The sequence below is a fragment of the Emys orbicularis genome, chromosome 8 (assembly GCF_028017835.1).
Source record: "Emys orbicularis isolate rEmyOrb1 chromosome 8, rEmyOrb1.hap1, whole genome shotgun sequence".
Taxonomy (NCBI): Eukaryota; Metazoa; Chordata; order Testudines; family Emydidae; genus Emys; species Emys orbicularis.
In genome coordinates this window covers 28,577,907-28,592,029 of record NC_088690.1, presented here as the reverse complement: position 1 = coordinate 28,592,029, position 14,123 = coordinate 28,577,907, and positions in this window count along the sequence as shown.

Genomic DNA, 14,123 nt, shown 5'->3' with positions numbered 1-14,123 from the left:
TTTTAACCATTTTTAACCAAACTCCAGTGACTGCCGATTTGTGAAATACAATAACATTTGGCACATGAATGAACTATACATTATTAAACAATATTTCCTTAGTAGAAATAACCCTAAACCATTAGTTGGATTTGTTTCCAATCTAGGGCATTTCCAACTTTTACACGATTGCTTAGTTTTAATACAATTTTTCTTTTCCCATTTACAAAACATTACCATATAGGTTTTTTTACTTCCTAATAACATTTACTTTACATTAGAGTTAAACAGAACTTTTTGGATAAGAGCGTTAATGGTTAAGCTCCATTTCTTATATTCACTGATCTTTCCTGGTTCTAGGTTGGTTTCTGCTTCCAAAGCATAAAGCCATCTGAAAAAGAAAACACAACCTATTGTGGCTCCTCTTTGCATCCTCTGTAGGATTTTGATTAAATAGCATGTCTTTACATTTGTTTTACCTCTTTTATGATATAAACTACATGTTCCATGGGAATGTACCTTCCTTCCTTAGTGCAAACCTTACCCTTTGTTTGTCATAATATCATGTTAGCCATATTAATTTTCACATGAAGGGCAACTGTTTTGTGCTTAAAGAGTTTCCATGTACTCTATGTAGTGATTGTCTAATTACTCAGGGCCACTTTAAGGCTCTGTGTTCCTAACATTGCTAGTCTTGTGACCACCTCTTCCCTTTATTGTTACTCCAGAGGTGCTCTAGCTCCTTAATTTTTCATTCTCTTCCTGCAGCTCTTTCAGCTACTGTTTCATTACTACAACTGGATTCAGAGTCTCTTCCTAGTACTCTGTTTCTGGCTATCCCCACCACAGCCACAACCAAGACCTCTAGTTTTTATTTAAAAAGATGCTGAACTTCATAAAAACATTGTGGTAACAAAGCCAGATAACATCTTGTGTTTGGCTTGAGAGGGAAAAAAAGAATTTTGCAAAGATGGTTAGGAAACATTGGCAGCGACTCAAAAAGTGTCAGTCAGGTTTTGCAAGTTTGAATGAAAGATTCAAATGGATTTTTAGTGGAATCTTTTAAAAGCCAGTTTATTTTAGATATACAAAATAGGGTTTTACAACAAAGAGTGTATGGTTACATCCTTAAAGCCTTGCATAATTACACAAATGTATTTGCATTTCTTTTAAACATTTTGCTCAAAACTCCTTGTCTTGCTCTGATTACTTTTTACAGAACTGTACCCAGATTACATTCCCTACTTGTACATTCAGAGGCAGCCAAGTTCAAATGGAAACCCCTTATTTCCTTTCAGTGATTTTGACTAAATTGTCCATAGTCAAATAATTCAAATCATATTGTCTCTCTGCCTATAGCAGTCATTTACAATTGATTACAGACCATTCCTTTGGGGAAAGGGCCCATTTTCCTTCAGAGTAGCTGTAAAGATTCCTGGGGACAAAAGCAAAGTGGCAGTAGTTGTCACCACCTGACCTCCCCTTGCATAATTTGACTACCAGGGTTCCATTGGGTGAGGCAGCACTGAATTGTACTGCTGTAACCAGGTTTTATTATCAAACCAGGCATTCTCTTTCCCCTTCTTATTGAATGTTACATCCAATACCTTTACTATACCTGCCTGCTTAATCCTTTCAACACTCTAAAGTTTTTAACATCTGCATAAATGCTCCCCTTAACTCCTCATTCTCTTTCCATAAATCACTTACTTATTTCCCAAGGGGACACATTTCTGAGCCAATTTCTCTCCAGCGGCTGAGCTTATTTTTTGTGCTTTTTGCGCTGATTCTTTAGCTACAATTACTGTTCTTTCCATGGTTGCCCGTGGGTATTATTTTTTAAGTTTCAGTGGCTTTCAACAGATCTTTGCTGTGCTCTGAGAAGCATTCTTTTACATAGTTATCCAAAGCACCTCCATCTACCCCCTGTATGTTACTGAATTTCTCTTTAGGAGAGACTTCTACTGTAATTTAATCACATTTTTCCCCCCTTACATTTCTTGTGTAATACTATTGCTGGACTTCCTTTTCTACTTCCAGTCTCTCCTGTCACTTCCCTGGGGAGTCCATAGGGACTTCTTTAGATCTAACCCACTTCTCCAGCGCCCTGGACACCTCCTCAAATTTAAACCCTTCTGATGCCCTGTGCAGCATCCTCTGTCCAGGCATTGTCCACCCTAGACCTCCTCTTTACATTCCTAATTTATCTTGTCCATTGTTAGCAAATATTTCGCTGGGTGTTCTCCCTATTATCCTAGCTCGTTCAGTCATTCTGTCTTTTTCAACCTAGTGATCTGTTTACCGCCCTAATTCTGTATTCCAAGAAATGAGGCCTCTCTTCATGTGTAAATTGCTCATCTCAGGCCACGCCTCAGCTACATGTAGGATGTTGCCTCCATAGTAGAGTGTGCAAAGGATGCATTTTTTGGTTCACTGGAAGATCAAAAAAATGAAGAACAAAATTTAGGTTGGGGTCAGCAAATCAAAAAGTAAAAAAAAAAAATTAATTTCAGGTCAGAGACAAAGTTTTGTTTTGACAAAATGGAAATGTTTTGCTTTAATTTTGACCATTTAAAAACGTTTTTTTTCCAAAAATAACTATTTTAAAAAGATGTTCAAACTGCAAAACCAAAATATTTTTTTTAATTTTATTTTTAGATTTTTTTCCCCCACAGAAACAATGTGGTGAAACTGACATGAATTTGGGAGATGTTTCGGTGTCACCAAATCTGCATTTCTCACTGAAAAAATGTTTTAGTTGAAAATTTTCTCCCCACTCTACTTCAGTTTGAAGCTAATTTCCCCAAATAAGTTCAGACTCTGTGAAAATAATACTGAAAGGGTAAGATATTCAGCCCATGTATCCCAACTGGGGGAAAAAAAGAGTTATACCAATTTACACCAGCAGTGGATTTGGCTCAAAGTGTGGTCCTTAATTTTGACCCATGAATCCACTGAGGTGGTGATTGAAAGCCACCTCCAAATACAAGTCCAAGAAATAACAATGAACTGACATTAATGACTGAATAGATCACTATTCAGAGCTAGTAGTAGGTCATCAGGGCTTTGTTTCTATATGGTTTTTTTGGATACACAAACATGATAATTGCTTCTTAAGGTAATCAGTTGGAAACAAGACCACAGATGCATTTCCTCTGAGATATACAATTAAAGAATATATACTTCTAATGTTCTTCAGAGTTTCTGTAAACAGGAATAAATTCCCATCCAGTTTTAATAACATGGTCAGGTATCTCAGAGCTGTTCTAATAGTATGTTGTCCTTTGATAGGGCACCTTCATATGCTTGAACTTCTCAGCAAACAATGAACAAATATAATTACCAAAGTTGTGGTTTTTATCATCCTGCTCTCAGGAGATTGGACAGGGAAACAAAGGTCAGAGGTTAGGGGTAACTCCTTTGCCCCAGTCCTCACCTCCACTACTGAAATCTTGTTGACCACCTTACACCATTTTAACTACTCACTTATGAAGTCAGATGTAGTAATGCAAATTGAAGTTAGGTGCTGCTACTTCTCATGTACAGGCATATGCATGTCTTTGCTGAAAACATGGAAATCAAATTTGAAAGTAAATGGCTCTGCAAACCACAGGCTTGGTGAAATGTTTAACAGGAAAGAATATATGTTTGCAACATTGCTTGACCCATGTTTCAAGGGCAGCATTGAAACCGTAATTCTAATCAGTGGAGCCATAGATCACTGAGAAGATGGTCTCATGAAGAAATGTGGCAGGCTAGGTCATCTTCTTCTTGTTGAACTTCCTGGTCAAATAAAAATATAGCTCATAAAACATTCACTGCACATGTACTTAAAATACCGTTTCATGCAAAAGGTATTGATGACTAGAAGTCAGTGAATTATTCGCAGCAATTTACTGAGTGAATTTATTTTCTTTTGGCTCATGGGACATCCATGGTCAGATAGCAAGAGCCTTTAAATTATTTGTTGTTTGAATTTATTTGATCATTTGTCTGTGGTTAGTTTTTTAAAATAACAAAAAAAATTCACTTTTTTGTCCTTGCTATTCAAAATTGAAGCTGTGTTGACGATTAGTTACAATTGTTTACAGAAGGCCTGTGCTATTGCTCCTATTCCCTGATTGGATGAAGTCTAGCACTTACATATAATCAGGAGAAGGACTTGAAGAAGCCAGAGAGGCTTTTAATTAGGGCTGTCAATTAATCAGAGTTAACTCATGCGATGAACTCAAAAAAATAATAATTGTGATTAAAAAAATTAATAGCGATTAATTGCAGTTTTAATCTCACTGTTAAACAATAGAATACCAATAAAATATTTTAGATGTTTTTTTCTACATTTTCATATATATTGTATTCTGTGTTGTAACTGAAATCAAAGTGTATACTTTTGATTATAAATATTTGCACTGTAAAAACAAAAGAAATAGTATTTTTCAATTCACCTCATACAAGTACTGTAGTGCAATCTCTGTCGTGAAAATGCAACTTACAAATGTAGATTTTTCTTGTTACATAACTGCACTCAAAAACAAAACAATGTAAAACTTCAGAGCCTACAAGTCAACTCAGTCCTACTTCTTTTTCAGACAATCACTAAGAGACAAACAAGTTTGTTTACATTTACAGGAGATAATGCTGCCCTCTTCTTATTTACACTGTCACCAGAAAGTGAGAACAGGCATTTGCTTGGCACTTTTGTAGCTGTAATTGCAAGGTATTTACGTGCCAGATATGCTAAACAGAAGTCTTAAAAGAGCAACACTCTGATGCAGAAATTACAGAATCCGAACCACTAAAAAAGAAAAACAATCTTCTGCTGGTGGCATCTCAGCTAATGAAAATGAACATGCATCAGTCTGTACTGCTTTGGATTGTTATCGAGCAGAACCTGTCATCAGCATGGAACCACGTCCCTTCAGCATGGTTGAAGCATGAAGGGACATATGAATCTTTAGTGCATCTGGCACGTAAATATCTTGCGGCGCCGGCTACAACAGTGCCATGCGAACGCCTGTTCTCACTTTCAGGTGACATTGTAAACAAGAAGCGGGCAGCATTATCTCCTGCAAATGTAAACAAACTTGTTTGTCTGAGCGATTGGCTGAACAAGAAGGAGGACTGAGGGGACTTGCAGCCTCTAAAATTTTACATTGTTTTATTTTTGAATGCAGTTTTTTTTGTACATAATTCTACATTTGTAAATTCAACCTTCATGATAAAGCGATTGCACTACAGTACTTGTATTAAATTAATTGAAAAATACTTTTTCTTTAGTTTTTTTACAGTGCAAACACTTGTAATCAAAAATAAATATAAAGTGAGCACTGTACGTTTTGTATTATGTGTTGTAATTGAAATCAATATATTTGAAAATGTAGAAAACATCCAAAAATATTTAAATAAACTGTATTCTATTAATGTTTAACAGTGAGATTAATTGTGATTAATCACAATTACTTTTTTTAATTGCTTGACAGCCCTACTTTTAATCTCTCCTGGAAATGTAGTGGTTAAGGAGAGAGCAGATAAACAAGATTTTACATCTTAGATGATTTTAAAATATTTTCCCTTTTGGTTCATATAGGCCCCAGCTGATGGAAAACTTCTGCTACTGTAAAATTTACTGGCTGAGAGCTGAGTTTAAACTTAATTTTCTCTTTGGCTCCATTTACTTCATACAAAGTAAATACAGGCTGTGAAGGGTATGACCAGATCTTTATCTGGCTTGTTTAATTGTCTTTCTGTCACAGCTGTGGCCACAGGGTTTGGAAACCCTGTCCATCTGACACATCCCATCCCATATAAAACATACAACTTTGTCTGTGAATAGCTATGAATGCACATTTAAAAATTACTGTTTGTGAGCAGTTGATTGCATGAGCTTAAAATTAATTATTTTTACTTGAATTCAGCAGCACTAAAACATTGTACAACTGGTATAGAATAATATGGCTTTTATTCCAGTCTGTATTGTGGAGTAGTAGTAGCCATGAGGATAGTGGATATTACTGTAGCTTCAGGTGGATTGTTTCTCTTCCCTATCCTGTGCCTCTCACTTCACCATCATGAAACCTGACTCCAACTTATGTGAGTGAAGTAAACTTTATCCTAATTAATAAATAACCTAACAGTGCTGCCAAACATTTCATTTTGTTAACATATCAGTTATCTTTTATATCCGTTAAGATATCATAAACTCAAAAATCATTTCAGATATTTTCACAGAGCTAGAAGGGCTACTTCAACACCCATCTTTACATTTTTGTTATGGTGCAGTTCTCAGTGTCTCCAAAAGGTAAATAATACATGACAAAATCTACTGATGTTATGGAATCTTTGAGTGGTATTTTTCTTTAAATATTAAACATTATTTTTGAAGTAGTATGAACTATGCACAGTTGCACTTAACAATTTTCCCGTTAGAAAGGAAATATGCCATGCTCAGCCAATTTTTTTTTCTTTGATGTCCATGCATAATCATGTTATGTAGAAGTTCTTTTTAACTGTGGTCCTTCAGAATAAACTATATACAATTACCATACTTATTATTTTATTCTGAAATACAGAATAAAGACAAGGATGATGTTTTGGGGTCCAGCTCACAAACATTATGTGCAGACTTCATGTTTTCTGCTTGCTTATGCACTCTTACAATGGATCTGATATGTACATAAAATTATTCTTTTCATTACAGAGGACACAGGCAATACCAAAAATTAAACATATTAAAGCATAAATACTCAACTAAGTGTTCTGTGTACATTTTCTTCCCCCAAACAAACTATTTAAAATGATGGGGGAAATTCCCAAATGCAAAGCTTAAATTGACTTTGGTAAAGGCAGGTTCAGTGTTTACAATATTCCCTCATCTACTGGTTTGCTTCAGCCTCCAATCTGAACAAAATACTTCTCTGAAAAGCAGAGCTAATATAAAGAAAATGGTTCCTTTAAACAAACTTTTGAAAAGGTGTGTGGCTTAGTGAAAGCTGCATTTCAGCAGAGTGGCACAGCAGGAACCTGAGGGGCACAGTAACCAGAGGTCAGTGGATCACCAACAATTGCATAGCTCAAGGTGCTCCAATGACACAATCATTTAACACATGGCTTTTGTGTCTATCCAGCAGGGGGTCTTTCATATTGATTTTAGAAACTCCTGTGACAGTATGAATTTTACATTGTGCCAGATCATGAACCTTATTCCGCAGCCCTCACTGTAAAACTCCCATTCTTTGGACGCCTAGGGAAAAAATCCAAAATGCAATTTAAATATTCACATTTGGATGCTAGATTAATTATTAATGAATTATTTATTCACTCAGAATATATATGAAACAAGACTCATGGAAATAAAGTTTAATGATAGATTTAAATGTAAATGTGTTCTCTATGGGATGGGCTTTACAATCATGCTTCAGAAAACATTTATTTTTCTAGTTATCACTGTACTGATCACTGATTTAATAGTTTACCAAAAAAAAAAAAAATGCTTTATGCACCACCTTTGTGGTGCTCCAACAGCATGGTACAAAATTTCCAAAGTGAAATGGAACACAGATTTCTTTGATGTATTTTGATAGACTTCCCATCCACTTATAGTGAGGTTTTCACACTATTTCTAGGACAGAAAGAAAGTTCACTATAATTGGTCATGGGCCTCACTCCCTTGGGCTGCTCAGCAGTTGGAGCTGATCCTCAGATGCACCTGCATTCAGCAACGTAGGTAACCCTCTGAAGCCCAATGTACTCGCCTGCAGTGGGCATGCCCTGACCGGTTCTGGCCTTCCACTGCCCGTTGGGGATTTTGTATGAGTAAGTACTGAATGAAAACCCAGTCAAGAGCAGAGTTTTGGTTTATTATTATTTTATTGAAAGTGAATGAACTGAATAATGAACAATGATGAATGGCAAAGTGATGTGCTGATAGAAAGTATGTGTAGGGAAATGTGAATTACTGGCATAGTAACATATCAAAAGTAACATATCCCAGAATATTGAATCTGGGAGCCAATTAGGAGAAATTGCATTCTCTGAGGTAGGGTAGCAGGGGTGAACAGGAAAGAATCTATACCCTGAAACACTGCCAATATCATTCTTGAGTGTTTTGTTACCTAGATAAGAGAGAAGGCATCTTTAATCTCCAGACAGAATAGAGGAAACTGAGCTATTACAGGAGAATTAATATTACAACCTGATGACAACAGCTCCTGCATGGGATGTCTGGCATTCCCGTATGCATTTTTGTCTGACAGGATGTCACATAAACTAGATGTACAAAACAGGGGGAAAAGTCTGTATCATGAATGAATCTACTAGCCTCACTATAAAATAAGCCACATAGCTTTGCAGAAACATACTGACATCACTCAGCTTTAGAATATCTCTATTAAATGAATATTGTACTCAATAATTAATGATAATAGTTACGGGAGCACTGACATGCCGAAAACAATTTTTTTTCTCGTGAGGCCTGTTTTAACAAATTATAGAGTGAGGTCCAGAGCCGTGGTAATGTTTTCTGTGGTACTCAGCCAGCTTACCCCAGTTGAAGATGCGACCCATATCATTTAGTTATGTTGATAACAGGACATGAAATTATTGTGACGTGATGTGACTGTCATCATCTGACACTGACACGCTGGATGAAATGCTAATTTCTGAGCCTATTTTGATTTTGTTTTAAAAGGGCACTTTATTTTAGGCAGAAAAAAAAAACCAGACCAGACACTCGTGCCCTAAATAATCATAGGTAATTAGTGAGTTCCTGGGGAAAAAATCCAAAGCCTTTATTACTGTTGCAGATGGTACAGGTAATAATAAGTAAGTCTCTACTTACAACAAAGTCTTAAACTAAAGAAAAAAACAAACAAAACCTTATTATAAGGGTATGAAATTTCAAATGAAAATATAATTGGCTTGCTACATTTTTAGACTGCATTACTTAGCTGAAATATTATTGTTGCATCTTTATTATGAACATTTGAAATAGATATTATTGTAAAGCAGTTTTAATTCTCTCTTGTTCTCATTCTCATTATTTGGCCTGCTGTCCCCCTCAGTGCCTCATTGGCCTAGAAATGGCTTTCAGCCTCTATTCCTCTAGCTACTTCTGTTTTGTTGAGTAGCACATTCTCTGCCTCTCTTGTGCAGTCTCTTCACAGTTCTTTTCATAACCAGTTCAATTATCACATACACAGAACTCCTTGTTTCTTGAGTGGCTTTTCTAATTTTGGAACTTTCGGTCCCCAGCCAGTAGAGTAATGAAGACTGGTTAGTCTTGCAACCTATACTCAAAGTAAAAGAGTTTTGCTAGCTATTTGCTGTATTAAGGTATTCACAAATGGGTTCTGAAAAATCATCCTGATGCAGAAGGTCTGAGAAAGGCCTTATCATTCCTTAAGCCCATAGGGCTTAACTCACAATTTTCTTTCTTGTTTTATGCCAGTGAAAGTCACATTGCAGTAATGCAGTGGTGAAACATTGAATTTAATTCATTCAAATGCATAAAGCCCAACTGATTGGGCTTTATGTGGGACAAGTGCAAGGGAACTAGGAAAGCAAAAACCACCCCACTCACCTGGTTCTAGGGCACAGGGCTGTAATGTCACTTGGTACTTTGGAATAGCAGCAGCTGCTGTTGTTCTGCATCACCTGTATGGGAATTAGGGGCATTAGATATGTGCAGTGGAGGATCCTGCATTACCTCCCCTGACCTATTCCCATAAATCTCTACATCAGCCAATGTAGGGCCAGTTTGGAGACCTCTCTATAATGCACAAAGGTGTTATGTAGAAGCCCCCTGCTCTGTCATCAACCCTCACACACAGCTCCACCCACCCTCCATATCAGGATGACTTTTACCCTTATTGCATTGTTATGTGCATAGTACTACACCTCATGCAGGAAGGCTCTCTGGGCAGAGGCAATTTTTATCTTTCGTACCACATCCTGGTCCCATTGGTTATCAGTGAAAGTTGCAGTGTTGCTATGGCAACACCATTTACTTGGTTTCTTGACATTCTGATTATGGAAAACAAGTAACAGAATAATGTAGCAGAGCAACAGATGGCACTTTGGTATAAATCTAAATAAAGAAATAATAAATAGCAACACATACCTGCTGTAGATGATAAACATTTTCAATGCCTCTAAAATAATTCAGTGCAAATTGGACCCTTTAAAGATCAAAATCCCTACTCTGAGGACTGCAACATGTGGACTTGAGTGTATCATCCAAACTGGTGGCTACCAAGATTTTGAACCAAGGTTATGTTGTCTAAAGCATTACTTTGAATATATTATCATCTTGGTGGCAAGATATTACTTTTTCCTTTTTTATTAGATTATATTTTTCATAACTGCTGCAGATTACATTTCTTGTTTGCTGTGGTGTTGTCGTTGTGTTGGTCCCAGGATATTAGAGAGACAAGGTGGGTGAGGTAATATCTTTTATTGGAACAACTTTTGTCAATGAAAGAGACAAGTTTTCGAGTTTACACAGAGGTCTTCACAAGCATGCCTTCATGAGAAGAGCTCTGTGTAAGCTCAAAAGCTTGTCTCTTTCATCAACAGAAATTGGTCCAGCAAAAGATATTACCTTGCCCACTTTGTCTCACAGATTACATTGACATTAAATCATTTGCTGCCCTGGAAAGTAAAACAAGTGAGCTTTTTTTTTTTTAATGCAGTTTTAATTTACAAAACTGATACTGAAAAGCCACTACTGAACAACTTGCAGAACACACAGCTCCAGGAATAACCAAGTAACACATCCTACAGGAACAAATTTTATAGCAGCCTGGGGCAGTATATTGGGTTAGGGCAGGATATTGGACACATGTTGGTCAGGTATCTTTCAGGGGGGAAAATGAGTAAACTGTCTGCAAAAAAGACCTGAAATAGTAAATGTAGAAAACGTTGACGCAAGAGGGAGAAGCCAAACCTAATCTGCTCACAGGTGCATCAAGGGATTTAAACTCTTCAACATAATGGACACAATGGATTGCTGGTGCCATCCAATCAGTCAGTCCTAAAGTAAAAAATGTTACAGCAGCAGTGGAAAACATATTGAAACAAGTGAGCAGCCAAGAAGAGAATGGACTAGCATTTAACAGCCATAGATGATGATAGCATCCCACTTTCACTCCATATGGGAGACCTGGAGAAAAGCATTGCCTTCTGAAAAGAAAAAATGGGGGAGTTGGAGAGCAGGAGTTGCCAAAGTAACATCAGGCTCTTTGGATTTCCCAAGAGTTAAGAATGCTCAGGCCCGATGGTGTAGTTTGGAAAATGGATCCCAGCTGGGCTTTCTAATCGCACTCAGTCTCTCCTCTAATTAAGGAAGCTAACTGTAATACAACAATGGATAAACTTGGGGCAGATGTTAAAAGGTGGGGAAAAAACTATCCCTAATTTGGCATGGAAATAAAAAACCATCTGTATGCTAGTAACAACATATTTCACTCATTTCAAGCCCTGCTAAGTAACACAGTATGCAAAACTTAGGTTCTGTTTTTCTTTAAATACTTGCAAATGTGCAGTATGGTAGCCATGTTTAATATTAACATCAGACAATACTTCACCTATATTATCCAAGACAAGATTCTTTATGTGCTCTAGCTAAAGCTGTACTGCTTGACACTGTACTTATAATGCATCAAATGGATAAAAGGCTTATTGCAAAATCTAGATGGAGGAAGACTTAAGAATCAAAATCTTCCCCAAAGAATGGGAAATATGTCTGCAAAATGTTCAGGCTGCCACTAATTACTGTGGATTTCCTGTACATTGGATTTTTCATCAGCAAGATAACCTTGTCTCATGCAGAGAGTAAACATTACTTTGAGGGCTGATACTTCTTGCAGTTAGAGCTGGGCAGACAACAGATTTTTTGGTTTGCTAATTTTGAAAAATAAAAAAAAACCCAAAACCTTTGAAGTCAGACAAAAACATTTTGCTTTGATTTTGACCATTTTGAAACAAAAAGTCATTTCAAATTGAATAATTGGTAACCGTTTCAGTTGCTTTTTTTGTTTTAATTTTTCTTTGGACAAACAATTCTGTGATGTCATGAATTTGTGGAACATTTCAGTGTCAATGAATCTGCATTTTTCACAGAAAAATTTCACCCAGCTGTATGTGGAGTGACTGTAATAACACCACTGACTCAGAAATGCTGTTGGCCATGTATGTAAGATCCCAGGCTACATGCAGGACATCAAACTCTGGTACAAATTGGGGATTTATTCATATTGGGGCCAATCCTATCCCAGCTTCCACAGTCTCAGTGAATGCCTTCCTTAACAGCAGATCCAGTGCGACATTATGCCACATTTGCAACTCCCTGATCCTGGAGCCAGCCAGGGACTGGTTTTGACCTAGGAGCAATAAATCCCACTGGGATTGTTCCAGCAGCTAAAGACTTTCACAGCACAGTGATACTCCAGCCATAAACCTCTCCTGTCACACACACATCCACCCAATGTCCTCTCATGTGTCAGGTGGAGGGGTGTCACAGAGCTGACTGAGTCAATTAGGGGTTCATTCAGATGGGGAGAATAGAGCTGACTGACTCAAGCAGCTTTATGGCAGTACATAGGAAATAAAGTGGATTTGGAGGGTATGCATCTCACCTGCACAGGGCTCAGCTCCACAGGGCATGGGTGGACTGTGGATAGGACAAGGCTGAGGGATCCATTGCTGTGTGGATCTTCTGATATCTGTTGTATCCTTGGGGGCAGCAGTTTTATGAAGAAATAACTTGAGACGCAGAGAGCTGTAGGCCTTGAAAAGCAGCCATTTATTGCCAGACACTGAATTAACTAACAACCAACCAAAACAGGCTCGGCTATCCCCTAATAATCTAACTCAGTTGCCATAGCAACAACAAGATTCTATTACTACGACAACCAAATACACAACATATTCCTCCCCCCTCAATGAGAACATCCCCTAAATAAAAGAAACACTAAACTAGAGAAGGAGGGTAGACTGCTTCCATTCCTAGCTAACCCCCAGGGATTATTTTGCCCCGTAACCATGGGCTCACCCAAGCTAAAGATCCAGCCATTGAGGAGACCTTCTGTCTCAAGGTGGATTACGGCAGACTTCTGGTGTTGGTGCACCTGAAAGTATCTTGGGCGCCGGCCTGACAATGAGCTCAGGGTTTGTAGTGCGAATGAGTGAGGATGTGGTATCAACTCATTCAAGGAAGGGATGTATCTCCACTGTAGGCAGTAATGGAGGGGAAAAGTCAGGAACAGATGATTCTTGATTTGGCGTCTTGCCGGAAGTGGTGAAGTAAGGCAACTCAACTAAAGAAGTGTCCTGGGGACTAGTATGACCTGGCAACAGCTGATCGACATGTCACTGCCAGGTGAGATCCTCGGTAGTCTGGACAATGTAGGAAACAGGTCCTGTTTGAGCAATGACAGTGGCAGGGACCCATTTAGCTCCAGAAGCATAATTACAAGCCAAAACCAGCTGTCCTGGGCTAAAAGTTCGGTCTTTTGCTCTGGGTGCACACCTGCTGACCTGATCTTGCTGCTGACATTGCATAATTTCAGCAGATCAAAGCAAGTGCGCAGCTGTCGTCCCATCATTAGCAAGACCGGGGATGCCTCGGTTGTAGCATGAGGTGTGTTTCTGTAGGATAATAAGAAGGTGTCCAGATGCTTTTGAATGGATAATTGTCCCCTTGCCGATTTCAAAGCTTGTTTCATTGTCTGCACAAATCTTTCAGCTAATCCATTCGTGGATGGATGATATGGTGCTGAAGTGATGTGGTGTATCCCGTTTGCCTTCATAAAATTTCCAAACTCCTGAGAGACGAACTGCGGTCCGTTGTTGCTCACAGGTTGTTCTGGCATACCGAAATGACTAAAGAGTCCCCATAGTTTTTGAATAGTACTCTCTGAAGTAGTGGACTGCATTATAGAGACTTCTGGCCATTTAGAATGGGCATCTACCACCACCAAGAACATGCTTCCTTCTAGTGGGCCAGAGAAGTCAACGTGAATACACTGCCATTCCTCACACCCTGACATAACATGCAAGCTCTTGCCTTCTCTTCAATAGCACTGTCCAATCCCGGCCACCAAAAGTAGCTTCATGCAATTTCCTTCATGCGCACTATTCTACAGTGA